This window comes from Numenius arquata, chromosome 4 (assembly GCF_964106895.1).
Source record: "Numenius arquata chromosome 4, bNumArq3.hap1.1, whole genome shotgun sequence".
Classification (NCBI taxonomy): Eukaryota; Metazoa; Chordata; class Aves; order Charadriiformes; family Scolopacidae; genus Numenius; species Numenius arquata.
In genome coordinates this window covers 42,306,044-42,333,687 of record NC_133579.1, presented here as the reverse complement: position 1 = coordinate 42,333,687, position 27,644 = coordinate 42,306,044, and positions in this window count along the sequence as shown.

Below are 27,644 nucleotides of genomic sequence, written 5' to 3'. Positions count from 1 at the left end.
TTCTGTTTCTTCACATTTGCTATTCACATCCCTTGCATGCTAAGCAGACAGCACTCGCATTCAGTTATTTTCCTACTAGCTATGTTTCTTTATATGCAGAAACACTAGGCGAAATCTCAGCCATGAAAACAATTAGAAACAGAGGCCGCAACTTTGTTAATTAGTAAGAATAAATCACACAGAAATCCCCAGTAGAGTTGCACCAGTATTGATTTTTCAGTATAAGAGTGAAGAGTTTTAAGGTCCCCAACAGGTCCTTCCTAAATCACTAATATCATCTGCCAGAATTGCAACATCGGGACATAAATCTCCTAGATAAGCCCTGTGCATGTCAAGAACAAGACAGAAAAAGGCCACCCAGCACATTGCAATAGTGCCTTCTGGAGTGTTTCTTCCAAAACCTAGCGCAGTGATCCATTGAACTTCTTGTGATGATCCGGTATGCCTGATTTAAAGAGGAGCTGAAAGACAAACCCAGGAATGAATGCCCCTCCTAAGAAGCTTCCTACATTTATCCTGCACCTTATAGGAACAGAAATCAGTCACAGAAATCAACACTTATTTCCTCACCTCACCTATGGTGTGGGTGCTTCTGGGAGTGCTGAGAAAGCTTGGGTCTCAGCCGCAAATAACACTCATCATAATGCAGAGAAAGACAGCAGAAGGCTCAGACAGTGCAAGCTAAACCTTTTCCTTTCTGTCTCTACTTCATCTTTCCAGTACATATTTCCAAGGTCTCTGCATTCAGCAAAGTTCCTCTTAAGCTGGCTAATCAAGCATTTCTCTTGGGATGTTTTTTTAATTTTTAGAAGATGTGACTAGCAAATTCTTTTTCTTATGATATTTGTGTCTTAAGAATGATAAAAATAGTCCCAGACGAGAACTCCCTTTAAGTTTATATTTTTTTTAAGGATATCACTGTATTACAAAATATTCCATATCCATTTTGTGACAAACTTTAAGTTCTTACAACCACTGTAGCAAGGTGTTGAGGACTCCCTAATGCTTTTGTGCTCTTCCATATGTTCAATTCTTGATGATTTTGCTGGTTTGCTTCATAAAATAAATAAAAAAGGACCAGATTCCTTCTTTCTGTTGACTTTCCTGTGCCTTATGGCAGAGAAACCATTTCAGGAAGAGACCAATAAGCTTCTTAAGGTTGCAATAAATACTCACTGTAGCTATAATGTAAGTTGTAGAAGTAATGTAAGTTATAAAAGCCCTAAGCTGTTCTGATACTACACTTGTAATGGTAAAACAAAAGCTGAAAACACACAATTTGTCATGTAACTCTGACAAGGCTAGAAACTGAGTTGTCAGATTTATGATCTACTAAATATTTTTCTGAATAGCAACCGCAAATCTTGGAAGCCTTTCATGCTGCCAAAAAAACAGGAGAACATATAGAAGTAAAAAAATTTGCTTGGAAATTCAATACATACACCTTTTCCCTTTCATATCAGGATACTAAGAAAGTCTTCACTTCCGATTAAGTTCTCTGAGAAAGAAAAGGTATGTGTCCCCACTCTACAGGACATATATATGAAAATCCATCTATTTTTACATGTAGGATAGCTTACAAATATGAAGGTTGCTCTTTTGCTTCGGTTACATCCCTCTACTTTTGCTGCTTGGTTACATCCAGCTACTGGGAAAATAAATTGAATCTGCTCATGTCATGGTTGTAGCTTACATTTCTTTTAAAAAACAATATATTGCATTTTCTAGGCTTTTTCTTTTTTTCATACAGATTACTGTTTATGTTGCATATCAGACTTTTGAGTAAACATGTAGATAGAATGGCAAAGTAAAAAAACAACAGCAACAGCAACAAAACACAAATTCTACATGTAAGTCATACTCCAAAGAGGAACTCTAAGCTTGGAAATCAGAGAAGCTCCTCCTCCCCGTATTTTTAATTCAGAGACATTGACACTTTTTTCCACAAAGAATACCATTTTGTTATAACACATTGGATCTGATGAATTATCAGTACTCACACACAAAAAGACCAACACAATAAAGCAGAGCTGAAGTGACATATAAGGCATCAGCATTTTGTACAGCTAAATGATGAAAAAACTGAATCTTAATATTGCATTCACAATTTTTCTACATTTGGCATTTAAGAAACTCAGAACTGATTTTGTGTGTTTGTTCTTTTTGAAGCATAATTAAAAAAAGAGAGAAGACTCTGGAGGTTATTCTCTGCCATGATTCATTATGTTCCACTTGGCTGTGGAATCCCTGGAAATAATTAAAAGATATTTCAGAATATGAGTTTATGCTCATAAAACCTCTGACATAGCTCAGGGATTCATCACTTACTTAAAGGACAAGACTCTCTTCCTTTGGAAAACAAGAAAGTCAAGAGTTATGCCCACGACACAAGGAAAATCTTTGACTTTAAGTTTTGCTAAGTAGTACGTGTATGTGTTTATAATGTACGTATGTGTTTGTCTTTGAAGCTGAACATAGATACCCTGAAAGATTCTTTCCTCTGTACTTTTATCTCCCCAAAGCTATGGATCCACTTACAGACTGTTTTAAAAACTACAGGTTTCCCACTTCATGTGGTAGTCCTGACATTTTTTCTGGGGACAGACATTGTGTGTTCTTCTTGCTTTCCATCTGTTTTGCAATCTGTTCTGCCCTTGCAGTTCCTTCTTCCTCTAGCCTTTACTGCATAGCTCTTTTCTCACCTGTGTGCTGCTCATGTAACTGGCTTTGTTAGCCTTTCAGATCATCATTTCACTAATTCCAGGTTAACAGTCCTCTATCCTACTGCATATCGCAGTGAGGATTCTTATTCATTTCCCCAAATCTGAATTTTATGTGTTTATCTTGGCAATATAAGGTAACTTGCAATAAAAAAGAGAGAAAAATCCTACTTCCTCTTTCTTCTTGCAGAGTAACTGCAGTTCTCTCTCTCATGCAGAATAACCTACAGGGAAGAAAGTAACTTCTTTCCAGTTGAACTAATACCCAGGGCAGTACTAAACTGCTGGATCAAGCAAGACTCCCTGCTCCCCCATTTCAGCAAAATGGGCCTATATTATTCAGGTATTCATAATGAGGTGGATTGAGTCCTGGTTGTGTGACAGAACTCAGAGGGTTGTAATTAATGGAGCAGGGTCAAGTTGGAGGCCTGTAACCAGCGGTGTCCCCCAGGGGTCAATACTCAGCCCAGTCTTGTTCAACATATTCATAAATGACCTCAACAAGAGCACAGTGTATCCTCAGCAAGCTCGCTGATGATACCTAACTGGGAGGGCTGGCCAACTCTCCAGAGGGCTGTGCCACCATCCAGTGTGACCTGAACAGGCTGGAGAGCTGGGCAGAGAAGAACTCAATGAGGTTCAACAAGGGCAAATGTAGGGTCCTGCACCTGGGGAGGAAGAACCCCAGGCACCAATATAGGTTAGGGATGGATCTTCTGGAAAGCACTACTGAGGAGAAGGATCTGGCAGTCCTGGTGGAGAGCAAACTTTCCATGAGCCAGCAACGTGCCCTTGTTGCCAAGAGGGCCAATGGAATCCTGGGCTGCATAGGGAAGAGTGTGGCCAGTAGGTCGAGGGAGGTCACTCTCCCCCTCTACTCTGCGCTGGTGAGGCCACAACTGGAATACTGCATCCAGTTCTGGGCTCCCCAGTTCAAGAGAGACAGGGAACTACTGGAGAGAGTCCAACGTAGGGCAACTAAAATGATTAAGGGATTCGAGCATCTCCCTTGTGATGAAAGGCTCAAAGAGCTGGGGCTCTTTAGCCTGGAGAAGAGAAGGCTGAGGGGAGACCTTATCTATGTTTACAAGTACCTAAAGGGTGGGTTGAAAGATGATGGAGCTGGACTCTTTTCAGTGGTTTCCAGTGATAGGACGAGGGGCAACGGGCACAAGCTGGAACATAGGAAGTTCCATTTAAATGAGGAGAAACTTCTTTACGGTGAGGGTGACAGAGCAGTGGAACAGGCTGCCCAGGGAGGTCGTGGAGTCCCCTACTCTGGAGATTTTCAAGACCCGCCTGGATGCAGTCCTGAGTAATGTGCTCTAGGCAATCCTGCTTTAGCAGGGGAGTTGGACTAGATGATCTCTAGAGGTCCCTTCCAACGCTGACAATTCTGTGATTCTGTGATAATGCTTACATTGAGACCTTTCAATTTACCTTTTTTTTTTTCTTTTTGCATTTACTTAAGGTTTCTAAAATATATACCATTAGTATATAGGATATTTGGTATCTTAGTTTCTTTAGAGTTGACATTTAGCAGACATAAACTGTAAACTCATAACCTCAATGGGGGAAGAAATCAGTAATTGCATTTAAAACTGTTATTGTATTTATTTCTTTACAAACTGATTCTCAGGGTAATATTGCCTTTTTGTGCTCTTTACTTAACAAGGATTTTTAATATAAACGAAGTTTTCCTGACTCACTGCATTAATAACTCTTGCAGCAGTTTCTGCTTTTTGTTAATTCATCCTTTCTGAGATAATCTCTTTCTCCCAAAACCTGGGTTTAAAGCTTACTGTTTTTCCTCCAACTTTCCTTTCCCTGCTTTCAGTTGTATAGTATACAATCAAACATGGGATTTAAGGATATACCATCCCATTTCTTTTCATCTCTTCAAGCAAAATAAATAAATCATTGATTGCAATTGCAGTTTGGAATTAAATTTTGGATAACTTGTCTCATATCCTTTACTGGATTGCTTTTGGTCCAAGCCACGACTTGTAAGTGAATTGCACCTTGATAAATAATTAGAACTGGATCAATAGTACAGGAGATTAATTTCTCTAACCCAGTTCTCAAGATAAGGGAAAGAAAAAAATAATGCCTTTGACTCAGGTGCTGACGTAGAGAAGCTACAGCATAAACTTCTTTCAAAACGGCTATAGTAATTTCCAGGGTCAAATGTCTTGAGAGGTTTTTTTATGATGTACAGCAAAATGTGCTATAAATCAATGATGGAGGTTTGCTATTGGTCAAAAGGTAGATTAGAATCATTCTCAGTGGGGAACAGATAATTTTAATGTATTGTCATAGAATCATAGAAAACCAGGTTGGAAGGGACCTCAAGGATTGTCTGGTCCAATCTTTCTTGGAAAAGCACAGTCCAGACAAGATCAGCACCGTATTCAGCTGATTCTTAAAAGTGTCCATTGTTGGGGGGTCCTCCATTGCCCTGGGGAGATTATTCTGATGGCTGATTGTTCTCATTGGGAAAAATTTTCATCTTGTGTCCAATTGGAATCTCCCCAGGAGTAACTTGTATCCATTACCCCTTGTCCTTTCCATGTGACTCCTTGTAAAAAGGGAGTCTCCATCTTCTTTGTAGCCATCCTTAAAATACTGGAACATGGTAATAAGGTCTCCCCTAAACTTTCTTTTCTCAAGGCCAAACAAATCCAATTCTCTCAGCCTTTCCTCATGTGGCAGGCTTCCCAGTCCTTTAACCATCTTGGTGACCTTTCTTTGGACCCTCTCCAGTACTTCCACATCTTTTTTGTATAGCAGGGACCAAAACTGAACACAGTATTCCAGGTGTGGCCTGAGAAGTGCTGAGTAGAGTGGGATAATGTCTTTTTTATCTCTGCTGGTGATGCCCTTGTTGATGCAACCCAGCATCATGTTGGCTTTCCTTGCTGCAGCAGCACACTGTTTAGTCATATTGAACTTGTTGTCCACCAGGACCCTCAGGTTCCTTTCCACAGAGCTGCTCTCCAGCCTGATAGATACCAGCCTGTGTTGCACTCCTTGATTATGTTTTCCCAGGTGCAAGATCTTACACTAGCCATTGTTGAACTTCATAAGGTTCTTGTTAGCCCACTCTTCCAGCCTATCAAGCTCTTCCTGCAGAGTGACTCTCCCTTCCAAACTATCCACTTCCCTACTCATCAGTTTGGTATCATCAGCAAACTTCATCAGGGTACACTTGATCCCATCATCCAGATCACTTATGAAGACATTAAACAGTGTTGGGCCCAATATCAATCCCCGGGGGACCCCACTTGTGACAGGCTGCTAGTTTGAAAAAGAGCTATTTACCAGCTCTGGGTGTGACCTGTCAACGAGTTCCCCACCCACCACACAGACCATTTGTCTAGACCATAATACATCAGTTTCTCTAGGAGGAGGCTGCAGGGAACTGTGTTGAAAGCCTTGGTGAAATCCAGGTAGACAATGTCCACCGCTCACCTCACACCAACCAAGCAGGTTACTTTGTCATAGAAGGTGATGAGGTTTGTCAAGCACAATTTGCCCTTGGTGAATCCATGCTGGCTTTTCCCAATCATGTGCTTCATTTGACTTCTGATAGCTCCAAGGAGGATTCATTCTACTCCCTTGGGACTGTTTCCCAGGGACTGAAGTAAGACTGATGGGCCTATAATTTCCTGGATCCTCCTTTAAGCCCTTCTTGTAGACGGGGTTGACATTAGCCTTCTTCCAGTCTTCTGGGATGCCCCCTGATCTCCACAACTTCTCAAAGACTGTGGAGACCTGCCTCACAGTGATGTCAGCCAGCTCTCTTAACACCCTCAGGTGGATAGGATCAATTTGTAGGGGTCAAGCTCCTGTAATAGTTCACATACCAAGTCTTCCTTCACCAATGGTGGGTCTGTGTTTGCATCAACCTGGACTGCTGGTCCCAGGGCCTGGGACCCACCAGTGCTGGTAAAGAAAGTGTTGAGAACCTCTGCCTTTTCAGTGTTATTGGTGACTATTTCACTTTTCCTGTTTAACAGCAGACCAATATTTTCCTTCTGTTTCTGCTTGTTCTTTACACCCTGAAGAACATAGTTTTTGACTTTTCTGGCCAGTTTCAATTCAGGCTGAGCTTTTGCTGTTCTAACCGTATTTCTGCATGCCCTGGAAATGCCCTTGTAGTTCTTAGAGGGTATTCATCTGCTTTTCCATCTCTGTATGCTTCTCTCATGATTTTGAGCAGACACAGAAGCTCACAGTTAATCCAAGGGGATCTCTTCCTCCATCTACTTCCCTTACCTTTGAAGGGGATGAACTGTTTTTATGCTTCCAGGAGAGCATTCTTGAAAAACTCCCAGTAGTCACTAACTCCTTTATCTTCCATGGAAGCTTCCCAAAGAATCCCCCCAACATCCCAATTATGTGGTTAGACAAAGTGCAGAGATGATACAGTTACCTCTGACTAGAAATTATGTGTTAATTAATAACAACTACAAGTCACTGAGTTTTAGGCTGGCTGCTGTCCATCAACAATTTTTTTTTTTTCAATTGGTAATCCAGAGAACTTTGCCCATTTATACTGACCAGAATAGCTGTTTCATTGTTTCTCATGTGTCTTTGAAGGGCATTAATCATTTTTAACTTCACCCATCTTTAAATCGGCAAAACTTTTTATAATTGGAAATTTTCTTCAAGCAATGTATCTTCAGAGTTTTCTGAATTTCACTAATACAGAACACTAACATTTCTAAGTGTAACTGACAAAACAGAAGTTTCTTTCAGGAGTCTGCACCAGCTATGGCTCGGGTTACTGACAATTTCCACTCTTTACCTATTTACAGAACTATGCCATTTCTTACTTTGTAAGAGATACGGGACTAATGTTTCCCTATCATATAGATAAATGCAGCTATCTTACCTGTTCTTAAGATGCAGTCTTCTTGAGGATGCTTTGTATTGGTTCTTGTAATCCAGATTCATAACTGAAGCAGTTCAGTTCTACCATTATGATTAACCTTCCGTGGTAAAAATGTTTTTCTGACCTATAGCACTCACAGCATGATAAGGAGACCCATAGACTGAGACATCATTTTTAGGATTTTTTAGGGTAATACACCTTATTGCATATAATATGGGTGTGCAACAGATGATACATGAGAATACAATAAGTTGCACATACACTTTCAAAATTCACAGCATTCACCTGATCAAAATGTGTTAAATCTCCCATGTCATGTGAACATGTTGTTTGCTTTGTTTATTATAATGAGTTATAACCTAATTATCTTGCTTTTCTTACTTAAGAAATTAGAGAAATATGCAAAGCTAATATTTAATTATAAATTAAATTACAGAAAATATGTCTATAAAAATGGAATGGAATTAGCACAATGTAGAAATCAAATGAGATCTAAGCTGAAAGAATGTTGCATATTTTTGGTATAACACATTAATTTAATTCTAACCCAAAGAAATCTAATCAATAGAGTACTTCTATGAATATAAACTCATTATTCCATGCTAAAGTCTTTTCTACACAACTTGTATATAGGACATGCAACACCTTATCAAGATAAACATTAAAGTCTACTGAAAGACTTTTGCACAATCATATAAAAACGAGATATTCAGAGCAGTGTTATTGTTTAGGAACACTGAGGCAGAACACTTTCTGAGCCCAATGGTCATAGATGGACACACACACGTCTCTCTGTCCTCTATTCCCAGGTCATGGGATGGGAGTGAAGCCAGGGTGGACATAAAGGAGCTTGCTGCATCCAGTGCTAATGAAATGTTTTGCTAGTGTCCTCAGCCCAGGCTGTGCATCAGGCACTGATTGTGCATACAACTGATTGATGACTGTAGCATCCAGCCTGTCCATCAAAATCAGCACTGTCCAGTCAACCATCCAAATATAGATTTGATTGAGAAACTCCTGGCCTTGAGGGTGCTGATTAAGCACAGTGCATAGCCCATAGTTTTCCCAGGGAAGGCTGTGTGGCATAGGATCTTTGTGTGTACCACAGACCTTCATAGGATGCCTCGCTGGACTTACTCCTGGGGAACAGAGAACCTCAGATGCTGTAACGACTCCAGTGAACTATCATGTCGTTTAAGAGCTTGCAAAAGAAGAGTATAAATGGTGGCTTACAGAAGCCTAGGGAAGAACATCAAATGTACATGTGAATCCCATCACATGAAGACTGCCTTGAGCAGAATCTCCCACTATGTAGTAAGATTTGGTGATGTGGGTGAGACATGGATAGGCAAATTGGCAGGGGGGCAGTCAAATTGACTGACTTCCAACATGATCCTATCAGCTGTAGTCTTACTGATCCAAACTGATTCCCCATGGACTAGTATGAGTAAAAGGCAGATAGTAAGGTGCTAAAGGGTAAAAACAACCCACTAGGATCAGCTTGCAGCAAGTCTGGGTAGTTTTGTGCTAGCTCCTCTGAGGCAGCTACAAAGGTGGCTTTTGAATGCTGAAGCACCATCTGCTTATCATCACCTTTATGTGACACACTGTGGTACTAGCAGTGTCTACACATCTCCTAAATCTCAAATCTCTTTTCTGTGATAAGGAGTGACTTCACAGAAAAGACTGAGGGTCTCTGTCTCATCCACCACTGTTGGTCTGGACTATACATGAGAGTTTGGATCCCCACTGTAGTTTACTATATTTCCTGATTAATGCACTAGAGCGTCTCTCATAAAAGGAAACATTAAGAGAGCTGGGACTGTTTAGCCTAGTGTTAGAGTCCAATGCTTTCTTACCAATCTCTTTTAGATATTCCACATGTAGAAGGTGTAATGTTTAATATCAAATTTACTTATCTGAAGATAGTTGATGTTACACAGGGTTTCTGATTTAACCGAGGGATGCAAGGAAAAAACGATGCAAGTAACTTTCACTTAACAAAATAGGGCAATTACAATACACAGTTCAACCACAATATCAATGTGATTCTTATTACCAGTCTCTATAATATGCTCACTGTCATGATGCTGGGTGACCCCAGTTGCCAGGAAGGAATATGTGGGCTGGAATGGTGACAGAGCATCAGTACAAGTTGCCTAGAGAGGTTGTAGAATTGCCATCCTTGAAGATATTCAAAAGCTGCCTGGGAATGGTCCTGGGCAACCTGCTCTTGGTGACTCTGCTTGAGCAGGGGGTTTGGACCAGATGACCTCCAGAGGTTCCTTCCAACCTCAACCATTCTGTGATCATAATTCCTCTGCAACATTGTGTGACAGAAGCAGGTACTTGACTGTGCAAGACTGAACTTCTGCTGAATGATGATATTATTTGCCCTAGCCTGAAGGAACAGAGATCTCCATCTTCATGACTCTTAAGGCATTAAGGGCTTTCTGTCAGGAGAATAAAGAGCAGAACTGTGAGTCCAAGCATTCTGTATCACACCTAAAGAAGTCATAGGCAGCATGATGTAGCACAGAGTGGTCATCAGAGATTACCCGTGTCTGTGTTGAGTACTGGTAGTGTTGCAGTGTGATGATGTCTCATGGGTGGAGCAGTTGAGTGGGTTATAGGAGAAGTCAGAGAAGTATGTGGGCTAGTGGACTTTGAAAACTAACGTTAATTCTGGAATCAGGCCCCTATGTTCTGGTGGTTAGAAAATTTGCTAACCTACTGTATCATAAACAATGATGTTGAATCCTGTTGCATCAGAAAACCTCAGGGACAGAGGTCACTTCCTGACATATTTAGCTTACTGATATGGATGTTGCCACTCAGTCTATTCCCTTGCAATCACAACTAGCTATTCAGAGATCTTCAGAGTAAGATTTTCTTAATTTTAGTTCAGATTCATAACATCATAACTTCAAACACTGGAGAGCTAACTGTCTACTCTAAGGTGTCATCTAGTCACAGTTCTCTTTAGTCAATGGGCAAGGAAGCTCTCCAGAAAGTAAGTTACCTCACTGGTTTCAGAACCTTGTGTAAAATCAGGTAAATCTCTCACCACTGATGATAAAAGGAGCCCAAATGACTGACTTAGATTAGACATTAAGCTTCAGAGGCTTTTAGGCAATTTAAGCAAGATAAATCTCACTCTTAGGATCAGAAAACCCTCCCTCCACCCACTACAGAAAAATCACAGAAAAATCCCCTTTTCCCCAGCAAACTTAAAGACCTTTAGAACAAAAGACCAAACATAAAAACATCATAAATATGCCACTAGAAGAGAGCAGAGGAGATCAGACACAGACAATCTTATAAATCTTAAAAAAGCAGAGAATTTGTCTGGTGAACATGTCCACAGGATCCTAAGAAGTAATGGAAATTGTACTGAAAAACCCATTTGATGTTGTTTTTTTCTGGATTCTTTAGTTCCTCCTGCTGTGCAACAAGTGCTTCCCCTGTTAGTGATAGTGCTAAGACTGGTTTCCTAGAAACTTCACCTTTCAGTCCATTCTTTCATTAGTCCACTGTTGTATTTCTGACTAGACAATTTCCCATTTTACTGTCTTGCCTTGTGGTTTCCCTTTGTGTCCAGGAGAAAAGTTTTGCTTCAACCATTCCCTAAATATGAATTATCTTTTTGGTTACTTGGATTTGTGAACTATTTTCACTGTAGGTCATATCTACTATTTTGTGGCCTTGTAGTACATTCTAGGTATTCAGAAGTCCTCTATTTGCATACCCAGTTACTTTGTTTAAATAAGTTTAGACTATATATGGATTTACTTGTATCTGCAGGAGAGGGATTTGAGTAAACAGTTTTCAGTCGTCTAATCATTTCCATGGGTGTTACCACAGAAAGTTATAGAATCATAGAATCATAGAATTGCCTAAGTTGGAAGGGACCTGTCAGATCATCTAGACCAACCACCAACCTAACATTGACAAAAACCATCACTAAACCATATCGCTGTTTCACACCTCTTGTAGAAAAGCTTGAACAACTCTTCTTTACCGATGAAGAAAACTGAGGTATAAAGAGCTGAAGCTGCTTGTATTTTGTTATACTGAATTTGGTTGCAATACTAAATGGCAACGGAATCAAATCTGTTGAGTCTGAAGCTCAAAAGTTATTCTTCATTCTCAGCAGACATGAACACTGGCAGGTATTTCTTCTGTGAAAAAATATATAATGGTTGGAATATGTTTTTGAAATGTACTTTTTGCTCAGAAAGAATGTGACTTCTTGCTTGGATGCTTTCTAAGGACCACACCTAACCTTCACCACAAGCCATCATCACACTAAGGAAACACTTTTGTTTATATTTTAAATAAATTAGTCAATGTAATTAATCAGTATGCATAGTCTAATGGTACCAAACAACTTTAACTGTGTACTATCATGACACAATTCAGAATAGCATGAAAAAAACCTTTCTAATCTTTAAGCATCAATTTCCTCAGATAACCTGGGATCAAAACCACTAGAAGCCTTCCTCATAAATTTATGGTTTTTGCATGGTATGGCTACAGAACATATTTTTTTTCATTAATATTAAATACAAACCACTTCAACAATCTTTATTTCCTTTGGGCAATGCATAAGTTTAACTCAAAAAAATTGAATGTTTCAGCAAGTTACGAGGATGTAAAAAGGAAGTTTTATAATGAAAATATTCTTTCAACCTTATTAGAACACGTGCTAAAAACATTGTACTAAGAGCGTGAAGACACAGTATCTGAATTCTAAATATTTTCCATAAAAATGTATCTCATTTTGGATGTGTTATATTTTTCTTCTGTATGTATGTATCCAGCATGGGAAATATAATGTATGTCCTTAATTTAAGCCTTTGGGTAGTTCATTGTATGGTTTTGTGTTTAAAGAAAAGCACACTTGCAAGTATTTGTATTTGCAGAAGCAGGATTCAACTATGTGGAGGGTACTCCTGTAAACTTAATGTTAAATCATGTAATAACTCTACAGTTCAATTTGTTTCTCTAATACTAATAAAATTCTGCAAAAACTACACCCCCCTCAAAAAAAACCCTAACAAACCAAAACAAAACCAGAACCAAAAGAACCCAACCAAAACCACCAACCCCAGAACAAGACTAATCTTAGATGTAACTGTATAAGGATGACAGTAACAGAAATAAATCTGGAAAGCTTATTTTAGTTTTGGATACTATCTATACCCAAAATGGAAGGCATAGCTAGAATCTCTGATCTCTGACAGAGGCAAAATGTTGCAAACACAAACAAACATGGAAAGTGTATGTCTCAAGATGATCAAGGTTTTCTACCAGCAAACAGTAACTGTTATGTAACCAATAATTAAGACAATAGCTTTAATACTATGATAGTATAGGGAAGCTTCTGTGACATGACACGGTATATGAAGGATGCAAACATCATTGTATTATTTTTGATTATGTAACTTTGTCAAAGATAGTTTATAAATCTGTAATCCTTTGCAGCATTAATACTGCTGTCAGGAACGTAGGTTTCAAAACCTTTATATAGAAATCAATCACAAACTTTAGACACAGCTTAAATCATCCTTTCATGCCAAGACTGTATCTTTGGATTGGTTCTATTATATCAGTACAATAAAGTATGATATTTTTCCTACGAGGGACTTTAGCAGCTGAGGAGGCCATACTATCAAGCTCACAAAAGATATCATTTCTTCAGCTAAGTTTTTAACATTTACTCCAATGTATTTTATATTCTCTTCTAAGTCAGTAAAAACTGTTTTAAAAGGCTAATTTCCCATTATTTTAAAATATTTTTTTCTTCATTCAAATTTATTTCTTATTTTCAAATGTCACTTGCCTATCTCAGCTTCCAGATATCTTTCCTGTGTTGTCTTATAAAGACACAAATTGCATTTCTGGAAATAAATGAAGTAAAAAAAGTGTTTCTCAATATGTGATGTAAAGTACTGTCTGTTGAAATTTAAGCTCATTACTACTAACCTTTCAGAAGCACTCAGTGAAATAGCATTGTTCTAGTCAAGGTGTCCTATAAATTGCAGTTTCCAAAAATATTTTGAGGGATTATTCCTTAATCTAAAATAACTGTAAAGATTTTTTGATGGGTAGGAATAGTTGAATTTTTAGTACCAACACCACAGCAGAAACTTATTTTGTCATAGGAGTGGATTGGGATGATTGATGGTTCATAGCTCTAATGTTTATGTGTTTCTCCAAAGATCCCACATCTCTTGGGACTGTTAAAGCTTCTTGGAAGCCACAATGATAGGAGGACACTTCTGCTTTACATTCAGAGATTCAGGTCAACATCTCTGAACTTTTTCTCTGTCTTCCTTCCTTCTTTCAATCTCATTTCCTCTCCTAGGAGTAATTCTCACTTGTGGAATGATTTGGGAGACAGTAACCCAAGTGGCTTGTGAAACTTGTCATGATCAAAACCAACATCTTAAATGGAGATGTTGGTTAAATGCTCTCATGTTGCAGAGAAAAAACAAAACAAACAAACAAACAAAAAAAAACCAACCAAAAAAACAAACAAACAAAAAAAACCAAAAAAAAAACCCCCATTTGTCACTAAATCATGGAATCATAGAATAGTTTGGGTTGGAAGGGACCTTTAAAGGCCATCTAGTCTGACCTTCCCTGCAATGAGCAGGGACTACTTTAACTAGATCAGGTTGCTCAGAGTCCTGTCCAAACTGACCTTGGATGTTTCCAGGGATGGGGCATCAACCACCTCCCTGGGGAACTTGTTCCAGTGTTTCACCACCCTCATTGTAAAAAATATCTTCCTTATATCTAGTCTAAATCTCTCCTCTTTTAGTTTAAAGCCATTATGCTTTGTCCTATCATGACAGGCTTTGCTAAAAGGTTTGTCCCCACCTTTCCTGTAGGGTCCCTTTAAATATGGAAAGGCTGCAATAAGGTATCCTGGGAGCCTTCTCTTCTCCAGGCTAAACAACCTCAACTCTCTCAGCCTGTCCTCATAGGAGAGGTTCTCCATCCCTCTGATCATCTTTGTGACTCACTCCAACAGTCTAATGCCTTTTGCTGTGCTAAGGGCTCCAGGTTGGTTCTCATGAGAGTGGAGCAGAGGGGTAGAATCACCTTCCTCAACCTGCTGGCCATGATTCTTTTGATGCAGCCCATGATGCGGTTGGCTTTCTGGTCTGCAAGCGCATATTGCCAGCTCATGTCTAGCTTTTCATCCACCAGTACCCCTAAGTCCTTGTCCTCAGGGCTGCTCTCAAGCCCTTCATCCCCAGCCTGTATTGATATCAAGGGATGAGAGGGAAGTATCTAAAATTATTCTTCAGACAGGTTTCTTGGAGGGCTAGCAAAACATTTTGAGGTTCTGGCAGGAACAGCATTGCCCTCCTGCAAGGACATCTATACTTTAACTGTCAAAGTAGTTTAAAACCTCAGTCCTCTTATCTGACCATGGTCTATTGCATACATCTGAATAGTAGTATTAACCAAAAATCACCTTTCCATTTTCATTGACTGTGGCATATGTCCACCATACCCTCCTCTTGCCTCCCAGTCTTGATCTTAGTTACTTACAGCTTTTAAGATGGATTGCTGCAGTACACCTAGGAACAGGACTGACTTTGAAAAAAAAAAAAATAAAAGCTGTGAAAACTCCAGCATCAGAATTAAGAGTTCAATGACAGTATGTCAGTCTCCTTTTCCAAGTTTTATGCAGGCTCCACAGGTAATTGCAAACCCCTTTTTCCTCTGCAAAGAAAGCTTTTGTGCAGACCAGGTAGTGTTAAACCCTTCAAAATCATGAGGGCATTATCATACCATTACTGTTGAAATATAACTCATTTAAATTTAGAAATTCTGTTTACAGGAAAAAACATAATCATAGAAAGCTTTCTTAGTGCTGAAAGGAAGGATTTAATAATAACCCTACATCATTCCCAAGGCCGAACCAGGCTTGAGGCTGAGCATGTAGATAATATATTGCAAGCCTCTATCCCATTTAAGACAATTCAGTGTTTTCAGACAGCAATGAGCAGGTGAATCTAGGGAAAAGAATCAAAAGGCTCAAAAGAACAGGTTTAGTTACTTTGCTCTGTTCGTCTCCCTCCTGCCCCCTAAATCCATGTGTGAATATGCATTTGTGAACACATACACACACACACACACACACAAAATCACTTTAGTGTATGTCCTACCACTATACGATACAGTACAGCTGATGATATATATTAGGTGAAAACCCTCTTAAATCTCTACTTTAGCCTGGAAGTGATTAATATGATCCATTATTTTGCACATAAAAATACTTAGCAAAGCTGTTATCTCTCTTTTACAGATGTGCCAAACCATTTACCATTTCTATCTCCCCAGCTGCAATAGCATCTGTAAAAAGCAATGCATCTTCTAGATCATGGGATATAAGTCTTTTTGTGATAAGAAATTCTGCAGCTTATGGAACACTGCAAGTGTAGTACATCTTCTGTGCCTTAAAACATCTTTTTTCTTTTTTAAAATAAAAACTATATATTCATGCTTACAAAAAATTCAGAATGAGAATATCAGAAAACTCTTTATTATTAGAAATTCTTTTCTTTACCTGCACCAGAGAGATGGTGCAAGCAATGTAGTTTAAGCTTCCTTAAACTGATCCACCCAGGTTGCTTGATAATCTTCAGTAGATCAATGTAGGGAAGTTTATAGTTCTCATCTGAAGACATTACTTGTAAAAAGAAGAGAAAATTCATCTTGAGGCCTATTAGCCTATTGTAGGAGTCAGAGAATCATAGAATCATAGAATCGTCTAGGTTGGAAGGGATCTTTAGGATCATCTAGTCCAACCATCAACCTAAGTCTGATAAAAAACCAAAAGAAAACTGTACAACAACCCCCCCCCCCCAACGTTACTAAACTATGTCTCTAAGCACTATGTCAACCCATCTTTTGAAAACCTCCAGGTTTTCAAACCTCAACCACTTCCCTGGGCAGCCCATTCCAGTGCTTGATAACCCTTTCAGTGTAAAAATTTTTCCTAATATCCAATCTGATTCTCCCCTGGTGCAACTTGAGGCCATTTCCTCTTGTCCTATCGCCTGTGACTTGGGAGAAGAGACCAAAGTTGTCATGTTCTAACTGGGTTTATTTTGCATAAACAGTGACTACTAGAACAAACAAAAACTCAGATGAGACTCTGTAGTGTAGCATTTATGATACTCAAATATTTTCTGTTCTGAACATATAGGAACCTTTTCTCTGTTTCAAGTACCAACACACTTTTTTTTCACTGAATTTCACTGAATTTCACTACATTTTTAGAGTTGGAAGGGACCATAGAGATCATCTAGTCCAACTCCCCTGCCGAAGCAGGATTGCCCAGAGCATGTCAGAGCATGTTACTCAGGACTGGATCCAGGCGGGTCTTGAAAATCTCCAGGGAAGGGGACTCCACAACCTCCCTGGGCAGCCTGTTCCAGTGCTCTGTCACCCTCACCGTAAAGAAGTTTCTTCTCATATTTGAGTGGAACCTCCTATGTTCCAACTTGTGCCCCCTCGTCCTCCTTTGTAGGTGGTGATCTATTAAGGCTTAAGGAGAAGACCTTGATTTCATCATTTTCAGGATAATGAAAGCTGCAAGTATTTCAGCAGGCCTTGATTTACAAAGAACTTATGAGCCTTTCCTTTATCAGCAGAACACAGCTAACTAAGAAAATTTCTAGCTTGTGTTAGAGCTGAGAGCTGTCTTTGAGTTTCTGTCTGGCCTTTATGACAGACAGCAGCTGAGTTGTAACCCACAATTGTCTGCTTTGTCATGTTCCTCATGTTGACAATATATGTTAACTATGTTAAGTTTTGTAACACTATTGACTATGGAAAGTATGAAAACAGAAGTCAGACAGGATGTTGTTAGGTTTAATAACTTGTTGACTAGATGGACCTTATCTTAATAACAAAAGAAAATCTTCTATAATTTAATTTTAATTAATTAATCTAATAGACGGTTCTGAAGTATTCATCTTTTATTGCATTCATGTGTTCATTTTAATTCTTCTATAACTAGACAGTAAGGCTGTTTTAACACCATTATCAGCTTATGCCTTGTAAAGTCACCAGTAAAGTCAAGCTAGGTTTTTCCAACATACTCAGGCATGTGTACTACCCAACCAAAGATGATTTAGGTATGATGTAATCCAGTAGAACAGTCTCGTAACCAATCAACACAATTGTCAAATGTGAATCAAATTAGATAGCTTGAGGTGGAGGAACAAAATGTTTGAGGGTTTTGATTGGATGAAGAAGTAATCAACAAAAAGTAGTAAAATAGTTAATGAAATAAATAATAAAATAGTTATAATAAATAAATAATAATAATAGTTAATAAAAAAGCTATCCAAGATACTTCTTGTTGCTCTTGCTTCTGTTGAACTCAGAGGATTATGAACACTTTGATTGTTAGAACCTTACAGGTCTCTAGCAGTAAAGAGGAATAAACATTTTCTTGCTGCTTTTACTGTACAAACAGAAGATATTTCATAGAATCATAGATCTTTTAGATTGGAAAAAACCTTTAAGGTCATCAAGTCCAGGAGTTAACCTAGAACTGCCAAATCCACCACTAAAATATGTCCCTAAGCACCATGTCCACATGTTTTTTAAATGCCTCTAGGATGATGACTCAACTACTTCCCTGGGTAGCCTCTTCCAATGTTTGACAACTCTTTAGGGAACAAATGTTTTTCTAATATCCAATCTAAACCTCCCTGGCTCAATTTGAGGCCCTTTCCTCTTGTCCTATTGCTTGTTACTTTCCTAGAATAGCTTCATTATTTGTCATATGACTTTTGGAAATGATCAACTTCAGTAAAAACATTTATTTAATGGGTATACCTGCTAATGTTTGACACCCAAAGCTCCCAATCTGGCTACATAATAAGGAACGGTTAGATGCTGCTCATTTAGGCAATGAAAGGGAGATGAGTGGTTTGTAGTAAATACCCCAACCTTTCTTTACTTTTAGGGCAGATACTCTTAACAAACAAACTCAGTCATTGCTGACTCTGGTGCCTCCTTAAGGAGTTGAATCATAGAATCATAGACTTTTCTAGGCTTGAAGGGACCTTTCAGTTCATTGAGTCCAACCTTCAACCTAGTACTGCCAAAACCATTATATAGCCATGTTGCTAAGCGCCATGTCTACCTGTCTTTTAAATACTTCCAGGGATGGTGATTCCACCACTTCCCTAGGCAGCCTGTTCCAGCTTTTGACAACCCTTTCAGTGTAGAAATAAGCCACAAATTTGTTCATCTACCTTTTTTTCTTTTCTGATGTCTCCTGTTAGTCAAAAACACCCTGTTTTACCTATGTATCCTTTTTACCCCTCTAATCAAATGGCCAGTATAGGCAACACAAACCCTGCAGCTCTTTAGCTTCCAGAAATATTTAACCTGGACCTCCTGGGCCTCAAAAAACTTTCAATGATGTTTACATCACTGGATAGAACAATCATTAGAAAATCTGTGTCCCATTCTGCTGGATTATCCACTCTGATCTCTCTTACTAAAATAGAAAAAGGTATCTAATCAAATAAGGACCATCAAAAAGATGCAAGCAGAACTGTCTGGTGTTATAAGAAGATGACGTCTTTGTTGAGGACTTTTTATTGTACTCCTCAAGGCAAATTAAACACACATTTCTGCTTAATTCTATATATCTATAAATTAATGAACAATGCGTTGGACAGAGTCTACAAGGAGTCTGCAAAGATGTGCCAAAAGCCAATTCCTTATATGCATTTGCAGCAGCACCAGTCATGCCAGCGTTGGCATGGAGTGCTGTGATGGCATTGGTACATGCGTTGGCATGGAGTGCTGTGATTGTTTGAGACCAATTGTGTCTGATTGTAGCACATAATTACTTTTTAATAACTGCAAACTTCACTACCTAAAACTTACTTCCAACCACTACTGTCTCTTGAGATTACCAGTGAATGTATGGCATATAAAAATAATCCTATATTATACTTTCACAAAATCCAATAGTAATCAACGAAACACAATGCCTTTGCTCTCAGTAATTTTTCTAAGTGTAGGTGTGTTCCAGAAAGTTTAGTATACTGGTTGGATCTATAGCGTTATCAAAATCAGAATGCCAAAATATGACCCCTTTTGACAGTTTAATGTACTGTAAAATTCCTTGGTAAAAATACGAAAGAAATTCTGCAGTTTTGGAGATTTAGATACTAAATTGCCTTCTCTGTTAATCTTCCCCAAGTGTCAGTTGTTATGGTTTCATAATCTTTTCCCATAAGACACTGAAGGTATGTGATAAGCCAGTGGTAAAAACTGGCATACTGTTTTTGGGGAGACAAAAGTTGATTTAAACAGAGTCAGTTTGCACATATTTTTAATATGAGGGTGGCATGGACTCTCTTTTCATCCCTGCGTCCCTGCTTAATTTTCTCAGGACAAAAGTTTAACAGTCCTTTCATTGAGGAATAAATGCAAACAGATGTTTAATTAAAATGTAATGTACTGTAAATAACATTGCAACTGCCAATAGTTGGGTTCCTATAGCACTAATTGTTTCTGCTGGCCATTACCAACAGTTCTGTATCGACAATTGCAATATTCAGCAGGTAAGTCCACGCTGTCTTGGAATTAAGATGTAGGGAAACAAATGCAAAGACGTGCCAGTATCTTGCCACTGTCAGAGCAACATATGGAGGCAGATCTTTCTGCACTCCTTGGCTCTCTTATTGCCTATCAGAGAGATCTGCACCTTTCTTTTTTTTTTTTTTTTTAATACATTATTTTGTCCTACTAGTATTTCAAAGGCACAGAAAGTCACTTTTCATATAGACAAAGAGAACAAATAGAGAGACATCAAAATTTTGTACTTTATACTAGTATTTTAAATAATCATATAAAATTGATTACAGACTTGTCTAAATGAAAGTGGAAATTGTTCAGTAAGGTTTTGCATTTGGATTTTTAGGAAAAAAGAGTATAAATAGACCTTGTGTAAAATGGAGTCATAGGGAGTCATAGACCTAAATTAATATGACGCCACTTTCAACATATGCCCTGCATTCAGAGAATCTGAGTAACTGTCTGGACTTCATGGCTCAATTAAGAAGATGTCTGAAGATTGTCTTTTGTTTTTAACAGTTTTTCCACAAAAGACCAATTCATTATATGAAAGGCTAGGGAAACCATCATTCTCTGTAAAAGTTGGAGCCTGTCACTTGAATCCATCTTCCAGGTTCTGTATTTCATCCTTTGAGCAAGTCTCTTTCACAGCATTCTTAAGGAATAGTCTTCAAGTTGCCATTAATTCAGACATCATCCTTCACCCTCACTCTTTACTGCTGGTATGAGGAACATTAAAGGCAAAATTTAGGAAAAGACAAGAAAAGCAAATGGAAGTCTGGAGAACATGCATAGGGAAGAGAATAGTTAAGGAGTTTGAATGTTTTTTGGAGGCACAATATAAGCAGTGTTTGGAAAAATAAACAGGGTTGTCAGCAAAAGACAATTTCAGGGAGCAGGCCTCAGAATGAGAATCTTTGGTTAATTGGTTTAAGCAGTCAAAAACTTCAGGAGACTCTTGAACTTGCCATAGAGCCCTTTTCAAAGAAAGAGAAGAGAAAATTATATTGTTCTATTTCATAAGGCAATTTTTTTAGGTTTTTTTCTTATTTGGTTGGTTCGTTTTTGATTTAGTTTAAAATTCAGTTTAAAAGACTACTGTGGCCACTTGCCTCTTTGAATTTCTGTACTGCTCCTAACAGAAATTTTGATCTTTAGAGAGTAAACTGAGACATGTACAATAAGTGAAGAAAAATGTGCTGCACTGCAACGGCAGTTCAACTACTGTGAGAGAAAATGGAATTAAATAGTATGTCCACTTCTTGGATTAATGTTATCTTTCATATTGTTTGTTCTGAATACAGTACAAATTTACACTTGATTCAATTATGTCAACTAGTGAGTTGTATCCATGCACATTCATGAAATGACAATACCCATACTGCAACATGAAGAAAATAGGTTTTGTCTAGCATATAGTCAACTAAACAAAAATCCGAAAAATAGAAATAGAGGATTGTATTTTGGAGGCAACTTGTAGGGAGAAAAGAACATACCTTCTTTGAACAAGCATGACTAAAAGATCTGCTTGAAGTAATATTGTATTATATCAGATAAATCACACTAAAAATTATTACTATGGTTTTACATATTTATAACTAAATTCAATTGATTTAGCAGATAGATTTTATGATGTGTCTTTACTAGTGTCTTTATTGCCCTGCTTTCTATGAGGATTAACATTACCCGCCAACAGCAGTTGTTAGAAGTGTTGCCTGAGAAAAAATTTATTATAACTGCTCCTGTGACACTGCTAGGCACCAAATGTACAACATGACAGTTTATATCATGAACAGACATTTTGATTTCAGCTGCTATCAATTTTTAAATCATTTGATCAACATCTATTGTCAGGGACCTGAACAGAAGAGTGCCTACACCTTTTGGAAACAAACCATCTCTAAATGCAAGAGGAGATTCCTCTTCAGATGCAAAAGTAGATAGATGCTCTCTGTTTATGAATAATGTGACACCAGAGTGAGTTGAGGTGTCTTAGCCACTCCAGCTGGTTCCAATAGTGATAGCTGTAACCGCAGTGTGAAGAGGGAACTATACAATTATGTGGTTTCTTTGTTAAATAGAAGTGTTTCCTAAGGTTATTAATGAGGGAAAGGCAGTTCCATTAGCAAATACAGCTATATTTCAAGTGGAGAATACTAAATTAAAGACCGCTGTTCAACCTCGAGGTATTGCAGTTAAAGCTTATAGGAGTTTAGTTCCTGTCTAATGTTGTTATCCGTTAGGCATTTCAGTTTATGAATCCCTTCTTCAACTGTGTTATAGATATGCTATATGAAGAAATTATTGCTGTGTAATACTTGCAATGAAGAAAAAAAATGAAAATAACATAACTGTTTGATCAAAGACGTCATCTCTTTATATTTATTACTGTTGTGTGTTCTATGAGACTTTTTTATGTGATCTTTTGCTTTAAAGGAAGTACATAAAGCATAGCTTCCCTGAACTATGAGGAATAAACCACCTTCTTTGCTCAAAGTTGCTTTCAGCCAGCACTTTACCTTAAAAGTTCCTATGTTTTCCTCATGAGGTCATAATAGAGCACATGCTTCTCTGATTGATGCTGGTGCTGCCTTCTCTGTTGTGTCTGGGATGGGTCTGTTCTCTTTGGCACATGCAACTGCCTTGGAGACTATCAGACCCTGTGTATCTGCATCCATCCTCTAAGAAAAGTCCTGCAGAACACAGGGCTTACACTTCTAGTCCTGTCTTCTCCAGGGCTTGGTTTTGGCCAAGGTTTTCTTCTGTTTTACATATCTGTATTTCATAAGGAAGTTTAACTCCTTTTCACAAGTGACCTGTAACTCCCACCATTTCCAGCCAGGTTTCACTTCACCCTTGACAATGCATTAAGGAGTAAGCCAACTCTGCACAGCAGGTCTTCGTCTCAAGAAGTTGGCAGGCCATGCTGATTGTGAAAGAAACTCTAAGGTTCTCCTAATAATCAGGAATAAATCTGTAAAGAAGGATAAGCATCCAGCACAGAGTTTTTTTGCTTCCCTCTGGACTGTCTTTTTATTCCTATCACCAGCAATTGACATAGTTTGCTGTAAAAAAATTTGGGTCTTCTGTAAAAAGGTATCAGTAATTACTTATGGAAAAATGTATAAGGTTGCTTTATCAAGTTTGCTGTGCACAATTGGCCTATGATGTTGATATTGATATATTTTGATTATATTTTATACTTCAGCACAAATATTCAGCTCTTTCAAGTTTACTTGAGTCAAGCTATGAGAATTTTCACCATTTGAAGATGTGTTCCTGGATGACCTTAGAGAGCTGCTATCTAATTATTTGAAAATTTAAGAAATGCTTTACTCAGATATGAAAGAATGAAAAGCACTGACTTTTTTTTTTTTTTTTTATATCTCCACATAATTTTTTTCTACTACCACTAAGTCAAAGTTTTTTGAGGAGAATATGTAAACCCAACGAAATTCAAGTACAACTGAAAAAAAAAAAAAAACCTAGCAGGTTTTCCAGAATCCATTTAAAGATGCATCGTGGATAGAAAAATAACACCGAAATCTGGTGTCTTACAAGTACGAATTTATACAAAAATGTGTAAGAGCTGTAACTTTGCAACATGTGATGAGACATTTTAAATGTTATTTTCTTACCTAAAAATCCTACTTTCTCCTCTGAGCTATGGCTGCAGTTATTCCAGATGAATACTATATAAGTAAGTTTCCTGTGTTTGTAAAACCTTTTTTCTTACCGCTGTTATTTTTCTATGACACATTGTAGATTGTCTCTTTTTCCTTAGTCAGTGTGTAAACCTGCCCTTCTGATAGTCAATAAAGTTCAGCAAGAATAACTGCTGTTTTTATCTATTTTTCACTATTATATCTTCCTGGGGTATTCCCTGCTGTCAGCAATTTTTTTTCAATCCTCTCAGTCTTTTGTTGGCATTTCCATAATATAATAATACATTGATTTTTCCACTAGCATCAGCAAGAGTCACATATTTAATTGTGTAAATGCTGGGTGAACACACCCAGTTATATCAGGCTGCTGAATCATAATTGGTGATGTTGTAATAGTCCACAAAAGTTTTTACATTTGGGAATTGAATAACATAATGATTCTGAAACTACTCATTGAGAAACAGAAAATGAACATGCTGTTTAGCACTGAATAAGGCTGTCTACCTTGAATTGCCATATTCAAATTCTTTAGACAGGATTATGTTGTTTAACAAAAACCAATATTGAACTGTATCAACTCTGAAAATAAGCAAGATGATACCCTAATTTAAAACTTACAGTACAGTAGCTATGTGTTATTTCATGCTTATAATTGTTACTGAAAATGTTTTTCATTTTTCCATAGATAGTATATTCTGAAGTATAGTTTTAAAAGAGATACTGAGCATATTTACTTTTCTTGGTATATAAATTGCTCATGCTCAGTGTGGTCCAGTTTAAATCAGAAATTAATACTTGCTTAGAGCAAGTGCTTTCCTAATGGCCTATGTGTTCCCTTGAGCCTTGGCATGTTTGTGCTGCTCCTGGTAACACTGGGAACCAGACTGGACAAAGGGTTAGGAAATATCAGAGATGTTCCAACTGCAAAAGATGCAAAACTGTTCCTGTGGTAGGATCTAGATAGGGCTTGCTTTCCCCCATCCTTTTCCTTTAGGTAAGGATGGATGTTTTAGCTTAACTCAATGATGCCTTGCAGTTCTGATTTCTCTAGCAGCAATCATAAAGGTTTCAGGATATAAAAGTGGTGCTCCAGCATGGTCCATTGGTCAAATTTAAGTACATCCTCCCTGAAAAGATTTTATATGATGCTTTCAGTGATTGCTCATTTCTGATCAAGAACACATTCAGTCACAGGGCAGGAAGAAGTCTTTCTGATTGAATGAGCTTGGGGATTTGAAAGTTAACAGGGTCTGAACAAAAAAGCCTTATGAAATTCTGCAGAATTATTATTAGAATACGAAAATTGTGGTGCCTGTAGTGTGAATTGAGTGATTGAAAACTGGGTTTGTGAGAACAGTTAGTGCTGTAAATAGACCTTTCTTCTTCCTTTGTTTGTACAGACAGAAGTCACCTGCTATATATACCTCTGATTAAAGGTGCATGTGGAAGATGGTTTAGCTCTTTGGTTTCCTGTACTGTGAACAACAGACCAGACAAATACAGACTTATTACTTTTTCTCCAAGATCAAGGACTAAGAAAAAGGGTAAAAAATCATGTACCCCATGATTTTTTGATTTACATTCAGTGTTTTGATTTATATGCAACTGCTTTGATTTATGATAAATGGGTCTGGTATCAAGTCTATTCCTCTGCTGCTCCCTCTTTTTTGTTTTAATGTACTGCCATAATAAAATAAAAACAAGTTATTTATATAGCATAAAATAATTCAGAATTATTTTGCCCACAGAAGTGAGAAATTGCTCTGACCTTTGAATGCTAAAAGTTTTACATGAGTTGTCTACAGTGAGGTTTTGTTCCTACATAAAGTAGTAAGGGGCATAAGAGGTTGAAAACCAATTTTGTGTAATGTACAATGTGTGTTCATGCTATTTATGGTGCTGTGAGTGAAAATTTATAATGGAAGTGTTATTCAGGAGGTCTAGTTTATACAAAAGTAGCTTTGGGTAGTTGTTTCTGTCAATTTTCTTGGCTGTGTAAGATTAAACAAATAAATATGCACGGTGGAATCATCAGAGAATTCATTAGTATTTTAATCTCAGTATTTTCTCTTAAAACCAATATTCAGAATCTGGCATTCTTACCATTTCTTATTGCTTCTTCCTCAAACAAACAAGCTCAGTGATGCACAAGAGAGCACTTTTATAAGCTCAGTAGAGAATAATTGGATAAAGATGACAGAATGTTACTCAGAGGTTGTTTTTTTTCCCCTTAACTTCTCTCAGAATGCTTCACGCAATTATTCACATCCCATTATGCACATTCCTAGCAATGGGCAAACTGGGGCAAGACAAGCAAAAAAGGTAATATTTTAAAACAGGTTTGCCTGAAGTTATGATGGGCAACTACATCCATTTTTGTGCAAGAACAAATGCAAGTGCTTGGTAAGCTAGTTCTCTGCAATCTACTGCTGTAATATTTTTTTTTTTTTTTCTGGCAAAGAAGAAATGCCAGTACAATGAAATCTGCACATGAAATAGATTAGAATGCTATTTTTTTTCTTTTACAAAAATAATGTTTAGAATGTCTTCAAGTTTTCTAATCTGCCAGTATATGTCTTTCTTTTGTGGTCCTCTCACTATTAATTGAGATATAAGATATTTCCCCTGATGTTCCTACTATTTGTTCAAGTAGGTCTCCACTACTAAGCTGGAAAAAGAGAATTCAGACATAGATCTGTCTTAATCAGTCTGTCAGAATCACATATTGATCAGTTAGGGCCTAAGCCATGGAAAACAGGTGTCCTGACATTCAGAGAGACCTGGACAGGCTGGAATAATGGGCAGAAAGGAGTCTTCTGAAGTTCAATAAAGGGAAGGGCAAAGTCCTGCATCTGCAGAGGAGTAATCCCAGACACCAGTGCATGCTGGGGGCTGTGCAGCCGGAAAACAACTTTTCTGAGAAGGAGCTGAGGATCCTGGTGAACAAGTTGAGCATGAGTCAGCAATGTGCCCTTAACACAAAGAAGTCCAGCAACACCCTGAGCTCCATTAGGAAGAAAATTGCCAGCACGTCAAGAATGTTGTTCCTTCCTGTTCTCCCCAGTACTAATATGACACATCAGGAGTGCTGGGTCCTGTTCCAGGCTCCCTCGTACAAGAAAGTTATGGACTTACTTGAGCAAGTCCAGCAAACACCAAAGATTACAAGGGATTGGAACACCTTTCATATCAGGAAATGTTCAGAGGTGGGGTGCTTTGACCTGGGGAAGTCTCAGGGTGGATCCTATCAATGTGTATAAATACCCAATTAGAGGGAATAAAGATAAGGGAATCAGATTCTTCTCTGACCACTGACGGAATAAGAGGCAATAGGCACAAATTAACACACGTGAAATTTAATCTAAACACAACACAAAACACTTTTTTATTGTGAGGATGGTCAAACACTGGAACAGGTTGCCCAGAGAGACTGTGAAGTCTCCTATTTGATAATATTCAAAACACAACAGAGAAATATACTCAAGCAAATTATTTTGTTGAATAACTATAGGCTAGTACATTTGAAGGAAATAGCAATAGGTTCATGGGTTGTTCTTGGACAGAGCCTGGAACATTATTTCCATATAATAATGAGAAAATGACCACAAAACAATATTTCCTGTTCCCATATATTCCTGACAAGAATTGGATTGAGACTACATGAAACTGCAAGGTAAGTATCTAAATAAACTTTTCTTCCTCTGTCCTATTATACAGTGTGATGTG